The 14,510-nt window shown below is 35.1% G+C and overlaps 1 pseudogene; it reads right to left on the reverse strand.

Moving 5' to 3' along the window:
- The window catches only part of LOC113290838, a 59,993-nt pseudogene extending 46,768 nt beyond the window's left edge, over positions 1 to 13,225 (reverse strand).
- Positions 13,226 to 14,510: the final 1,285 nt, after the last annotated feature.

Here is a 14,510-nt window from a genome sequence, read left to right on the forward strand (position 1 = left end):
TGAACGTATTTGCCTGCTCTGATACCAATTGAAAAAGCGGGGATCTAACAACCACACCCAATATTTTGTTTAGGCAATTTGTATGTACTAACTCCAATATAATTCCAAGAGAATCAACTAGACAGTCAGACTCAATCAAGAAAAATATATCCAAGAGTTATATCTCAATTTCTCAAACGAATCGATCAAATATTCACTACACACCACAGGCACATTAGAATAGTTATTGCTTTGACAACAAATTTCTTCGTTAGCTCTATCCTCCTTGTACTGATCAATGTATCTTCATAAGTTGTTCACGTCCTCTTGAAGTTGTTGCAGTGATTCATCCCGAACTTAGAATGTTGGAAAATACCAACCTATGGATACTTTTGATGACGCTAGTGTAGCTTACTCGAGCCTTGATCCTAATAATTATCAAGCACCTATTCAAAAGGTATATCTTGAGGATGATGCAATAAGTGCTTTTAAAAGATTCCTTAGGGAAAGATTTGAATCCGCAAAAGTGTATGAGCGTTGCAACAATGAGGAAGTTATTCCAACTCCGAGTCATAATAACGATCCATCGCCTATTCAAAGGGAGCAGATTGGGTGTGACATACCTATTGTTATAAATGGTGTAACACCCTCACAAGAAGATCTTACAATTTATACCGAGGAAGATTTTATGAGAGAGGAATGACCCGATTCCGATGACGAGGATGTTGAAGAGGTGATGCTTGAGAATGCAACCGAATTGAATAATATTGTGGAAGACTCCATTGAACTTTCTAAAGATTTTAATGATTATAATGATGCCAAAACTTTAGTTAAGGTAGAAAACAACGAAGAATGGATGCAAGGGTTGATAGAGGACCACGATATACAAGAGGTAAGTAATCCACTAAAGTTTTCTAAGGATGAAGAGGATTCCGTAATACAAGAGATTGTGAAAGGTTTGTCTAACCCATTGCATATTGATTCTTCTCCTTTACCACTTATTGGTTTGAATGTATGTGCTTTGAAAGTATTTTTGGATGATTTTGTTTCTCGATATCCACCATTGGAAACACTTGATGCTAACACCATGCAGGTTTGCCAAGAGGAAACCATAGAAGTTCCAAAATTCTACGTTCTTTATACACTTCTGAGTGTGGATAAGAATAAGAATGGGGGAAATTTCTATCGGGCGATAATTTCACTATTGTTTTCTTGTGCTAACATATGTATGAAGCTATTGTTTGCAAAATAGGTATTATGGATGGATCCCCAAATTTTCCGATTGTTAGTATATGGGGAGTGAATCTTACAAGAAAAAAGTCGGGACGTCGACGTTAAACCAAGCGCTTCATGGGAGGCAACCCATAGGTTTTGTATTCTTATCCTTTTGGTTTTTATTTTCTTTTTGTTTCGTTTATTTATTTTTTCTTGTTCCATATCATGTTAGGATTTCCCATCTTGACTTTGCTAGGAGGATTCAATTACATTGAGGACAATGTAAGGTTTAAGTGTGGGGGAGTGGTTAAGCATATATAAAAAAAAATTTGCATAAAACCTCCAACTTGTAGAGATTTTAGAGTCACTAGTATACTTCTAGCTATGTTTACATACGGAATTCTCAGTCGAAATAATGGAACTTAGAAGTGCTAGAGAATACTAAAAATTAGGTGTTATTAATCATTGCGAGAAGTCATTACTGTTTGTGACTCAACTTAACCATGTCGGTGGCAAATGAGATTCAGAAAGATATTTAGTATTAGAGTTGCTGATCAATCATTAGTGGAGACTACCCGTATTTATATCATGTGAGGCACCGACCATAAATTATTTGTAGCATACTAAAAAAGCTTTGTTTTGAGTGTGTGTTATGATACGTTAATTCCGGGTAGAATGGTGAGCTACCCAACTTCACACCATTTTCAGCACTATTTTTGATATCTTGAATGCTAATATTGTCAATCATGAGGGTGACGTCTATGGATTAAAGCCTCCTTCCTGTAGTTCGATTCGCAGTTAACACCATTCTCTCGACAACAAAAGGTCCATAGAAACACCATTATCATCAACAAGGGATCAACATCAAAATCTACAAGGAAATTTGAAGACGTTCAAGGTTTACAAGCAACGGAACAAGAAAAGAACATTTTTCATATTCAAGCAAAGCAACATACAATGAGCAGATTTTTGTATATATGTTGAAGACTTACAATACAATGAGGATAATTATACACACAAGCTGAAGATTTATATTTACAAGATAAAAGAAAAGCAAAAGGTAAGAATTATTGAAGTTTATGATTTCGAGACGGTACAAGTTGTGAAGAACCAAGCGGTAAAGTACTTTTCCACGACCATGGTTTGATTTATTTCACTTTGTTTTGTATTTTATTTCTCTTGTCTTTCATAAAAAAAAATGAAAAATGAAAAAAACAAAAGTAAAAAAAATGAGACAAGATTTTTTTTTATTATTATTTATTTAATAAGCCGTGGGGAAGGAAGTTTCAAGCGACAAGAATTTAAGGTAAAGAGTTACAAATTGTCAAGGATCTACGAAATTCAAGATTTTATCATTAAAAGTTGAAGCCGAAGACGAATACCAAGAAGATGAAGACGAGGAGCCGAAGACGTTTCTATTGGATGCTGTGAGAGTGATGTTAACATAACTGGCGATCGGATGTGAAGGTGAGTAAGTAATCTCATCCTCAATATTAATGGTTGATTTCCTTTCTTAGAGATCACCTGAAAAAGATTTTTACTTCCCATGATTTTTTGGGGTCTCCAGAAATTATTCGGAAGGTTTCCTTCCCACCATTGAACGTGTCGCAGGATTTCTCTCTTCATTCCTACCTGCACACATGTGAGAACCATAAAAGTGCGTCTTTTGAGTGCAATTTCATAAAACCCTTTTGGTGAGGCAGAAGTCGAGGCGAAATGCTTATTGGTCGCTCTCAAACCTGAAATTTTTGATTATGGCATAGGTTGACCGGCCACACTTTATTCGATTAATCGCACTTTATATCTGAATTTTCTCTTATACTTCTGATTTCTTGACACTAGATTGAGAATCTTTATGTCTTTATAGCTCTTTGGATGCTTGCGACGCTGGAGCACTTTGAAGTTGGAGTAGGTTTTGTGGGTATATATCTCGTAAACCCTCACGAGACTATAACTCGTCCACTAGGGACACCTAGGGGTTTAAAGGCTTGTTACACATGCTAAGTTTAACCGTATCCTCGATGAAATGGAGTTGTATGTATTTAGTTTAATTTTCTCGAGGACTAACAAAGCCTAAGTGTGGGGGAATTTGATAGGCGTAGAATTACACCCTATTTATGATCTATTGTTTATGCTGTCTTTGTTATTTTTCTTGTGAATTATGTATTTTACGTTTAATTTGAGTGCTTTAGGTACTCTGGAGTCATGCGGAGAAAAAGAAGAATAAATCATCCAAAGTTGAGCAATAAAGGAAAAATATTTATTTCACAGGAGAACATTGTTAGAGCATTGCTCCGTTGAACCCACTAGCGTTGGTATGACAAGTTAGTTGTCAATTTTTGTTGCCAAAATGCATTCTTTATTTAGTATACTAAAGATAGTTTCGGACTAGATTAAGACTAAGAAGTAGAATCGAAGCTATCCTTGAAGGATGAAGTTTGAAGATTACAAGAAGACATCAACAAGGATTTCATCAACAAAGGTATGTGGTAATTGATTTCATTTGGATTCTTGTTCAATTCTACTTTTCTAATCTATCAAAACAAATGCTCACTTTATGGAACAATTCAAATGACGGTAAATATACATTTATGTATGTATACTCGAGGTTATTTGAGCCACGACTTTTGTGACAATAACCTTTATCCCTATAGAGGTTCTCATGTTATGGTGAATGATCTTACGAATTCAATGATCCAAGAGTCACTCAATTCCGAGTTATAACGATGAGGTTATGAGTGATTTATTAAAGTAACAGTTACAAGTGTTGTTGTAACTGTTCTCTAGTAGGAAACAATCCATGGACTGTTTGTAACGGTTCACGGACTTGGGAGGTTGGGCCCAATTATGTGACTAGAAGTCTTTTTTAGTCAAATTGGTGATGTTTCGTTATCTCGGCAGGATGGCTATTAACCCAAACATATTTGATTACCGTATTAAAGTGTTTGTGATAGCTTTTAATTCCTGCCTACGTCAAAATGTGATTTATTCACATAAATACAATATTTGCTAATTATTTATTTGTTTAATTATTTGGCAAGAGTTTGTAACTTAGGAAAGACTCCCAAAATTAGGAGAGTCTTGAAAAAGGAAAATGCTTTGCGTAGCTTCCAAGTTATTGTTCACTATAAATAAAGGGTTCATGAGTGCTACGTTTTCATCCCCTTTGGAAAATTGGTGTAAGCTTCATAAGGTTGTTTTCCATGTCTTCTGTTCTTCGTGAACAAGAGTGAGATAAAAGTCTTTGTATTGGGGATGACAAAGCCGAGTTGGATTAATCTTCATGATTGATTATACAACTTGTAATCTAGGTTTTTTACTTCTTGTACCTATTCTAAGGTTTTCTCTTCTGATATAAAACCATTCAAGAGTTGTTGATCATAAACCCTAGGTTTTGATAGATATCAGTTTCCGATCGTATACCAACACTTGTTAGTCGAAATCGGAAGATAGAAAGAAAACTTCGATTAAGGTATCTCGTAAAAATCCTTAAGAAGTTTTAAACAAGATATCTCTAGATTTATTCTAGTTGTTCTTGTTGTAGAATTATTAGGGTTTTCTTAACTTGGAAATTGATCTTTGGAATCGCGCAAATTCACTTACGAAAATCAGGTTCACGGACTCCTTGTGTGTACACATACTGATTGTAAGTTAAAACCCTAATCTACAAGTTTGTTTTGATATTACTTTTACATAGTAATTTTTTTCTCAAAACAAACACAAGATTTCCAAAACCTTGATTTAGATCTAAAGGGAAATCGATTCGGTATTTTGTGAAAACAATAGATCAAAAATATCAACCGTGTTTTTGTATCTTCTAAAGAGAGCCTTGGGTTCTGCTAGAAGATTTACGAGAAGAATTCCTAATGAGAATCGGTGTTCTGCTAGGAGTTCTATAAGTGTTTTAATACAGCTGAAGGAGGTATTACATCTAGTCTGAATAGGTAGTAGTAAATTGGTGTAACAACTTTTAATCAGTGTGTGTTTATTCTGGACTAGGTCGCGGGGTTTTTCTGCATTTGCGGTTTCCTCGTTTACAAAATTTATAGTGTCTGTGTTATTTCTTTTCCGCATTATATTTGTTTATATAATTGAAATATCACAGGTTGTGCGTAAGTTCAATCAATTGTGAATCCGACTTTTGGGTTGTTGATTAAATTGGTTGACACTTGGATATTGGTTTTTGATACCGTCCAAGTTATTCCTTATATTCAATTGGGCTCGCAAATTCCTATTTGTTTGATTGCAAATTGAATTGAGAAATTGAGATATAACTCCTTGATATACTTTTCTTAAGATTGAGTATGACTGTCTAGTTGATTCTCTTGAAAGTATATTGGAGTTAGTTCATTCAGATTGTCAAACGAATTATTGGGTGTGGTTTTTAGACCCCCTCCTTTTCAATTGGTATCAGATCAGGCAAACACACTAAGACCTCATAAGTTTGTGTTTGTAGCAATCTGATTCTATGGACAGATGTGTTATCTCTATACATGTACCGCCAGTCTTCGATGGCAAAAACTATTTATGTTGGAAAATTGCTATGTGTGCTATTATTCAAGCGTGAGATTTTCAATCATGGGTTCGTATTGTTAATGGCTGTAATACTCCATTAGTCACAGTAGACGGTGTAACGGTTGCAAAGGATATTAGAGATTATAATGATCTTGAGATTCTTGCTGCAAAGAAAAATTCTGAAGGATTAAATGCTATCATCCATGCCATTAACCCAGATATTCAGCACCACGTTACTACGTGTAATAAGTCTAAAGATGCTTGGGATATCTTAGAAACCGTATTCGAAGGGAATGCCGCAGAGAAAGAAGCAAGGCTTCAAAATCTAGCTTCTAACTGGGAAAACCTTCGCATGTATGATAATGAAACCTTTAATGAGTTTAACCAAAGACTTTCTCAAATAGTTAACTCCTCATATTCATTAGGAAGAACTATTCCATAGAAAGTTATTGTGTGCAAAATTCTCAGGTCTCTACCATCAAGATACGAGTCTAAGAAACATGAAATTGAAGAAGCAAACGATCTTTCTACACTCTCCAGAAACACTCTTGTTGGAAAGTTAAAGATCTTTGATAATGAACACGCATCTATAAAAGAGCTGATCTCTCTTAAAGTTGCATACAATTCTGAATCCTCCAAGGATATATCTAGTTCGCCAGATACTAAGGATGTTACTCCACGACAATTTAGAAAACTCTTGAGAGACAGGAAAAAGAGTTTTTCTAAAGTTACAACATCTCATAATGATGATGTACGATGCTATAACTGTCGTGGTTTCGGTCACCTTTCTTCAGTATATCCTAGCTGGAGCCGTAGACAATCGACATATGCAGCAGCTTTGCCTACTCTTGATGATGGAATCGAATATTATCACCAAGAGTACGCAGGCGAGGTTGCATTAGCTTCTGGAAAAATTCTTTCGGATAATGATTCTGACGAAGAAGTGTTCCATGTAGATCCAGTTGCTAATAATCTTCTTAAGGAAAGTCATCAGAAACTCTCGGAAGTTGAAAACACCATTTTCAGTGAGAAAGTTAAATATGACTGACTTCGTAGTCGGAATAAAGACTTGCAAGACAAACTTGATTCTCAACGAAATACGAATGCTTAAACAAGAAATTGTCGGAAGTCAAGATCGGGAAATTACTCTTCAAGCAAAGCTAGATAACTTGGAGAACATTCAGATGAACTTGTTATTTGATTCGGAACGAGAAAATCTCAAAGCTCAATGTGAATCATCCAAGAATGATCTAGTTATTGCGATCGAAAAGTTCAAAGGGTTGGAAGAAGAAAACTCGATCTTAAAAGAGAGTTTTTCTAGAAATAGCAGCTCAGAAAAATTAACCTCGATATTGGGAGCATGTAGAATTCATCGTGATACACGAGGATTGGACTATGAAGGAATAAACGCTTCTGGTATTTGCAAAGAGGTAAAATTTGTCAGAGCTAAAGATTCTTCTAAACCAAAATCTTTCACGGTTGACAAAAGTGAAGTATCTCTATCAATTGCCGATGACGAAAAGAGGAAATTCTATCAAGCTCCGAAACAAGCACATATACATTCAGGTAATACTAAACATAACTTTTTCCATTCTACTAAACATTGCTTTTATTGGGGAAAACCAGGTCACTTGCAAAGAAATTGCAGATATCTTAAACGAGATAAAACCAGATCTGATTCTGTTAAGATGACAAGATATGATGTTCCAAACTGGAGAAATACTTAGTCTCATAATTTCAGTTCTTCTAGTATTCTCTCAAAAAAATTTCATAATTATATTGGGGAGAAAAAGAAATACGTTGCTCCAAAAGATACTCAGAAATGGGTACCAAAGAAGATCAATAAAGCAAAGAGTACTATTAAGAAGGATCTCCCAGACAAGAGTTCGACAAGGAATAACATCTTAAAAAGGTATGGAACAGTTATTGAAAGTGTTAGAGCATAGCTCGGTTGAACCCACTAAGCGTTGGTATGTCAAGTTTGATTGTCACACTTTAGTGAATCAAAACTCATTTCGAGAGTCGCTTGATTAGGTACTAGAGTCAACTTTGTATAGGTTAGCTTGAAAGTATTAGGATATGAGACATTACAAGTATTGAAAAGACTTGAAGAAGTGAAGAAGTAAGAAGCTACAATGACAACATCATCCTTCCACTTGAGGTTAGTGATATTTTACTTGAACTATTTCATTCCCTAACGTATCTTTTAAGTCGTGCATATTGGAAACAAAACTGCGAAGCATATTTGAACTCTAGATAGACATAGTATTAAGGAATACAATACGAGGTTTATTGCTTAACCATTAAACTTCGTAGATAATACACTGACATAATCGCTTAAATGATATTTTGATTATGTATGGGTATGAGGTGAGGATTTCATCCTAGGAAACAATGTTTTACATGTGTTTTAAGGAAGTAAGTTCATAAACTTGTTTTATGAATCGAAAAGGAAATCGCTAGGAGTTATTGGTATTGTTATTCATTGCATATCTTGTGAACAACCAAAATGTGTGATTTAGTATAACCACTCATGACTTGTTTGTTTTCTTGGTAAAACTATTCACAAAGGCTTGACTTATGTATTGGTATGACTTTTATTAGTGAAACCGATCTTAAGTAATCACCTGAGATGGTATGATCGAGTTTGTGATTTTGTGTATGACCAACTCTGGGTAAAGGGTAACCGATCCTAGTAAGAGGTGCAACACATCACAAAGGGGAACCGATCCTTGTATGAGGTGCAGCAAATTATAGCAGAAAGGGGAACCGATCCTATGTACATGTGCAACACGTTTTTAGGCAAAGGGGAACCGATCCTATCGACATGTGCAACACATATAAGTTACATACCATATATATGTTTGGAACCGATCCTAGTACCTAGTCAACCGAATTTTGGAAAGCTAGTGTGATTATGCACAATACACACATGGAGGTGGAACCGAAACTTGTTTTGGTAGAACCGTTAAACCCATGATTTGTGATTGAGTGTTCTTGATCAATCACATAGTTCTTGAAAGTCAGATGAACCAATTCTAAACTTGTTTGGAAGTGTGGAAAATCGGTTTCAAGGTTGTAAATATGAAAGAGGACTTATAAAGTAAGGATGTCGACATACTTTGAACACAGGCAGTAATGTTTATCTTTTATTGTTCAAAGTTATTCCTTAATAGCTAAAGGAATAAAATCCCAGGATCGAAAGATAAATAAGTTAAGAATCTTTTATTTAAGGTTTTTAATTTTATTTTAGGAAAATGAAAATTAGTAATGTGCATTTACTAGTTGAAGATTTTCCAAAGAGATTTTCGGTCATTATTTTGGACAGAGCACTCCAGGAATTATGGAAACCGAATTTGAAATACATTGCATATCTTGAGAATATTTTCGGTTTTGGAAATTCCTTGGTGTCCAAACTTCCTTGTCTATAAATACTTGAAGTTTGCATTTCTAGCAACCTAATCCTTCGTGATATCGAACTTCATCGGTTGTGTTGTTACTAGTGAAGCCGGCTATTCAGAGAGGTGAATAACCTAATTAGGAGAAATATCTTACGGCCGCTCAGTTTAAAGTCTTCTTTGGGATTGAGAAGCTCTATTAGTACCGTTGGTGGGAAACTAGATAATTGCGGTTTATCTTGTGTTTTCGATTGATTTGATTGACTGACGGTGGTTGAACTTTGATTGCACCTAGTTTGTTTATGCTTGAGAATCTTCTCTTCTGATATAAGATTCACTCAAACTATATCGAAGTTTCGACAGTGATCTTTAGATTGTTGTTAGTGTTAAAGACGATCTTGTGATAATCCATTATTAACAGACTCCGTTCTGTGCGTGATTAATCACAAGAGATTCAAGTTGTTGTGTGCATGTGTTTATTGAAGATCTAAGAAGATTTGAAGACAAAGAAGATATTCAAGATTTATGATTTGGGGTTCATAATCTTTGGTGTGCACAATACTTGTTTCGGTATAGAGGATCCAACTATAATCGGTTTATCCTTGTGGTAGATTGGATTGATTAGTTATGTAGATCGGCATCAATACAATTCTTTGTGATTAAAAGTATTGATTTCAAAATCTTAACGATTACTTTGGTAATTGAAAATAAGATAGATCTAATAACCTGACGAAGGAGTTTATTGAGATAAACAGAAGAGCCTTTGTCGAACTCACATCACTTGGTTGAAGAGAGTTGCTACCAAACAGATTTGTTGTTCGTTTACTGTTTGGAATATGAACCAAAGTAATTGTTCCAAGTAAGTGAGGGGGAATACCGACGGAACTAGGTGAACTATAGGTTTAGTTGCTTGGTATCAACTATACGAAGTTGGTTTAATTTTGTGTAGCGGCTTAATCCTAAGAGTATTGAATTCTGGAAAAGGTCCCGGGGTTTTTCTGCATTTGCGGTTTCCTCGTTAACAAAATTTTGCTGTGTCATTTACTTTTATTTTCCGTAATTATAATTTTTGTTATTATAATTTGAAGTAAATTACACAAACATTAATTCTTATTTACTTGATAACAATCCTATTGTGTTTGGTCAAGTCCGAACCTTTTATCAAGGAAACATAATTCGTTGTTTTATTGTGTCGATCTCGTATCCATAGATGATCACACGAAGTGTGAACCGATTAGTTTTATTATCCCGACTCAGTCCATAGACAATCACTTTCGGAGAAAGGACTTATAGGTAGGAAAAGTTTTAGCTTGAGGTATATTTGGGTACCCTCGCCTTTTCAGAAAGTTTCAAGGAAGTTGTTAAATTCCTAGAGTCCATGCATGATTTTGTTTCGGATACCTGTGGTGAGAAAGATTTTGTTCACCTCAACACAACCTGATTTTGTTGGAAGAGCATCCTCACCAAGAAGCCTTTGTAAATGCGGTGAGGATTGCAAAAGAATTGGGGCGCACATATTATGTTGGTTAATTTTTGAATATTTGTAACAATTTATTGTTTCGAGCTGAGTTTAACTCACTTACATATTTCTCGAAATATATGTTGGTAAGATTTCGCTTTGGCCAAGTTCATCTTTTCTCGTGACGAAAGTCATATTAGTTTCAATTACTTGAAAATCGCTTTGACGAAAAAATAGCTTGTGAACAACAACTATATAACGTCCTCTAAGAATGTTTCAATGATTGAAATGAGAGTTTAGATTATATAACCTCGAAAGGATATAAACATTGTGTGAGAACTCATACCTGTGTAAGTCCTTATTTCTTGAACCAAAGTATGCGTACTTTGCTGCTCAGGAAAACCGGAACTGAAGTCCGCGTACCAGTACGCGCGCTGTCGGAAGTTCACATCCCGTGAATTTCTTCTGGAGTTTGTGAACTGAAAACGAACTTATTTCGGGTACTTAAGTCCGCGTATCAATATGCGTACTTAAGTGGGTTAGTTTCTAAAATTGATTATTCGTGAACTTAAACTTATATAAACTAAGTAATGCATACTTGCAAACCGTGCTATAAAGTTCATGAATTGATTCGAGTGAATCAAATCGTTTTTGCTTCGATTGTGTCTTATATACTTCTATAAAATCTAAGCGATTGAAAAACTCTCTAACTAGTTCTCTTGAGTCATTTGAACTAGTTATGATTAAGATGAATATGGCTAAATACCACGTGTATGATTCTTAATTACCTAACTTGATTTGTGATTAAAATTTTTAAGCATAACATGTTAGAAGCAATAATCAAATACATTGGATGTTTTTTTTCCTTTCTGAATCACATTTATTTATTGATTGAAAAATAGAGTTTTAAAGAAATACAACCCAAATTATAAAGGAAAAAATAGGCCAACTACATAGGCCCTAGTGAGAATTAAAGAAAAAAGAAAAACCCATTATTTAGCTGAACCTTCCACATCTGGCATCTCTACTCTTATTAAGAAATTTGGTCTTCTAATGGTTAACTTTCTTTCACCTGCTGTCAATCTAACTCCCCTTTTTACAACTGTATCAGCAGATAAATTAGTTTCTCTGAAACAATGTTAGAACATAATGGAAGAGACTTTACTCTCTGCTTTTTGCCATCTCTTCCTTATAAACCATGGAGTCTTCCTTTGATAAAACCATCAATAATTGTTTTTGAATCTGAACATATGATGATATTTTGTAGCTCTCATTCACCTGCCAACTCCACTGCACATAGAACTGCATAATTTTCTGCAACAAAATTGGTTGTAATGCCTATGCCTCGTGATAATGCTCCAATCACCTGTCACAAGTGATTTCTAATCACCACTCCAAATCCTGCTGCTCCAGGATTACCAAAAGAAGATCCATCACAGCAAAACATGGTGTATCACATTGGTGGGGGAGACGAGTAACAAGTTTTGATGCAGTGAAATTTGCTGTATCTAGTACCCAATGTAAAAGAATCTATTACCTGGAAATCATATGCTTGATTCCAATTATTTCCCTTCATCCTGTATCCTCCTTCATACACCAGCTTCTTTATTATGTTTTTAAATTGAAGCTCATTAGGCTTGATTTCTTCAAAGAATCTTTTATTCTTATGAAACCATAGCTCTCTGACTACATAACAAGCTGTTGTGATCCAAGCTTCTCTGAAAATTGGGCTTTTGTTCCTTGCATTATTCCATATATCATCAAATGATGTTGGAAGTCTAGTAAAAAATACAACACACAACCATGTCTAGATTTTAATGCTGAATTGACATTCCAAAAGAAGGTGATTCACACTATCCTAGTCTTTCTCACAGATGCAACATCTTGAGGCAAGTTCATATCCATTTCCAAGCATGACAGTATCATCCACATAAATTCCTTGTAGAATTTTCCATACATTACTTGCAATACTTGGATGGAGAAATGTATTCCATATATGAGATGCACAATTCTGTTTGGGTTCTTTATGTATTAACTGTTCTATTGCAGAAGAGGTTGTAAACTTACCAGACAATTCACCAGTCCACATCAATGAGTCCCGCCCTCCTCCTATATCTGGTAAACACAAGGAACTGATGATTGGTTGAATTTCAGTAGGAATGCACCACCTTCCATTCTGAATAAGGTCTGCTACTTTTAGATGCTCATTGTCTTTAGCATAAGTATTAATATCAATATTTCCAATTAAAGGAGTATCACCAATCCAGATATCATGCCAAACATTGACCTTCTGCCCATTTCCAATGCACCATCTCATATTTTCTTTTAATGCTTCCCAAGCCCACTTCAGTCCAGGCCAAATAGATGACAGTTTCCAGTTTTCACTCCATTTCCCATTTTTATTTAAGTACTTTGCTTTAATGAATAAGGCCCATTCATCTTCAGAGTTTATTATTATCCACATTATTTTCATTAATAGAGCTATGTTGATGATTTCAATCCATTGAATTCCTAAGCCACCTTCACTATAAGGAGTACAGACCTTCCTCCAAGCTAGAATAATATATTTCCTCACATTTTCATCACCAGACCAAAGGAAATTTATTATGAATTTTTCACAGACTTTAATTACTGATGCAGGCCACTTGTACACAACCATATTGTAAATTGGAATACTTAAAAGTACAGATTTTATGAGAACCAACCTCTCTTGAAAAGATAGTAGTTTCCCCTTCCAAGCTGCAAGCTTTCTCTATATTAACTCTACCATAGGCCACACTGTAGATACTTTAACTCTGCCAGGAGATAAGATAACTCCAAGGTACTTGTCAGGGAAGTTACTAAGTTCCATTTGCAGTATCTCTTTAATCTGATTTTTCCTTAGAACAGAAGTACCATCAATAAAAAGCTTGCTTTTAGATTTATTTATAATTTGACCTGAACCTTTTTGATAATCATCCAGCAACTTTATGAGATTAATAGTACTTTTCTTAGATCCATTACAGAAGAGAAAGACGTCATCTGCAAAAAATAAGCGTGTTGGGTGAATACCTTTCCTTACTACCATTGGTAGGATCAAACCAGCTGCCACCTTCTTATGAATGCATCTGCTTAGAACATATTCCATTATAACAAAAAGAGTTGGAGACAAGGGGTCTCCTTGCCTTAGTCCCCTTCCAAATGAAAAAATTTCATGAGGCCCACCATTGACCATTACAGATATTCTAGCTGATTCAAATAAAACTCTTAACCAATGACACCAGGAATTAGAGAACCCATACTTGCTTAGTACTTGAAATAAGAAATTCCAACTTACAGAGTCATAAGCTTGAGATATGTCTAGTTTTAAGCCCACAATTCCACCCCTTCTCTTTTTCTTCATGTCATTGACCATTTCTGAAGCTAATATAATTTGTTCTTGTATGCTCCTGCCTTTGATGTAGGCTACTTGTTGAGGTGTAATCAGCTTTTGCATAAGAGAGCTCATTCTTGTATTTATGATCTTTGTAAAAATCTTAAAACTCACATTGCTTAGACCAATTGGTCTAAAGTGATTGGTAGTTTTTGCACCTTCTGTTTTAGGCAAGAGAACAATAAAATTTGAGTTAAGGCCCTTTAGGATAAATTTCCTCCTCCAACAAAACTGCACAGCTTGAACTACATCCTTTTGTATAATCTTCTAGCATGCTTTATAAAAGCAACCAGAAAAGCCATCATGACCTGGTGAACTGTCAGGATCCATGCTGAAAATTGTAGATTTTATTTCTTCTGCCTCATGTATAACATCCATCATTGTTTGATCCTCATCTGTAACCACTTTTGGAATTACATCCAGTAGAGACTCAACATCTTCTGTTTCTTGAAATTGAAATTTTTGCTTGAAGTGTTGTACTAAAGTTTCTGCAATAATTTTTTGATCTGATACCAAATTTCCATTGGAATCC

Source organism: Papaver somniferum, chromosome 6 (assembly GCF_003573695.1).
Source record: "Papaver somniferum cultivar HN1 chromosome 6, ASM357369v1, whole genome shotgun sequence".
Taxonomy (NCBI): domain Eukaryota; kingdom Viridiplantae; phylum Streptophyta; class Magnoliopsida; order Ranunculales; family Papaveraceae; genus Papaver; species Papaver somniferum.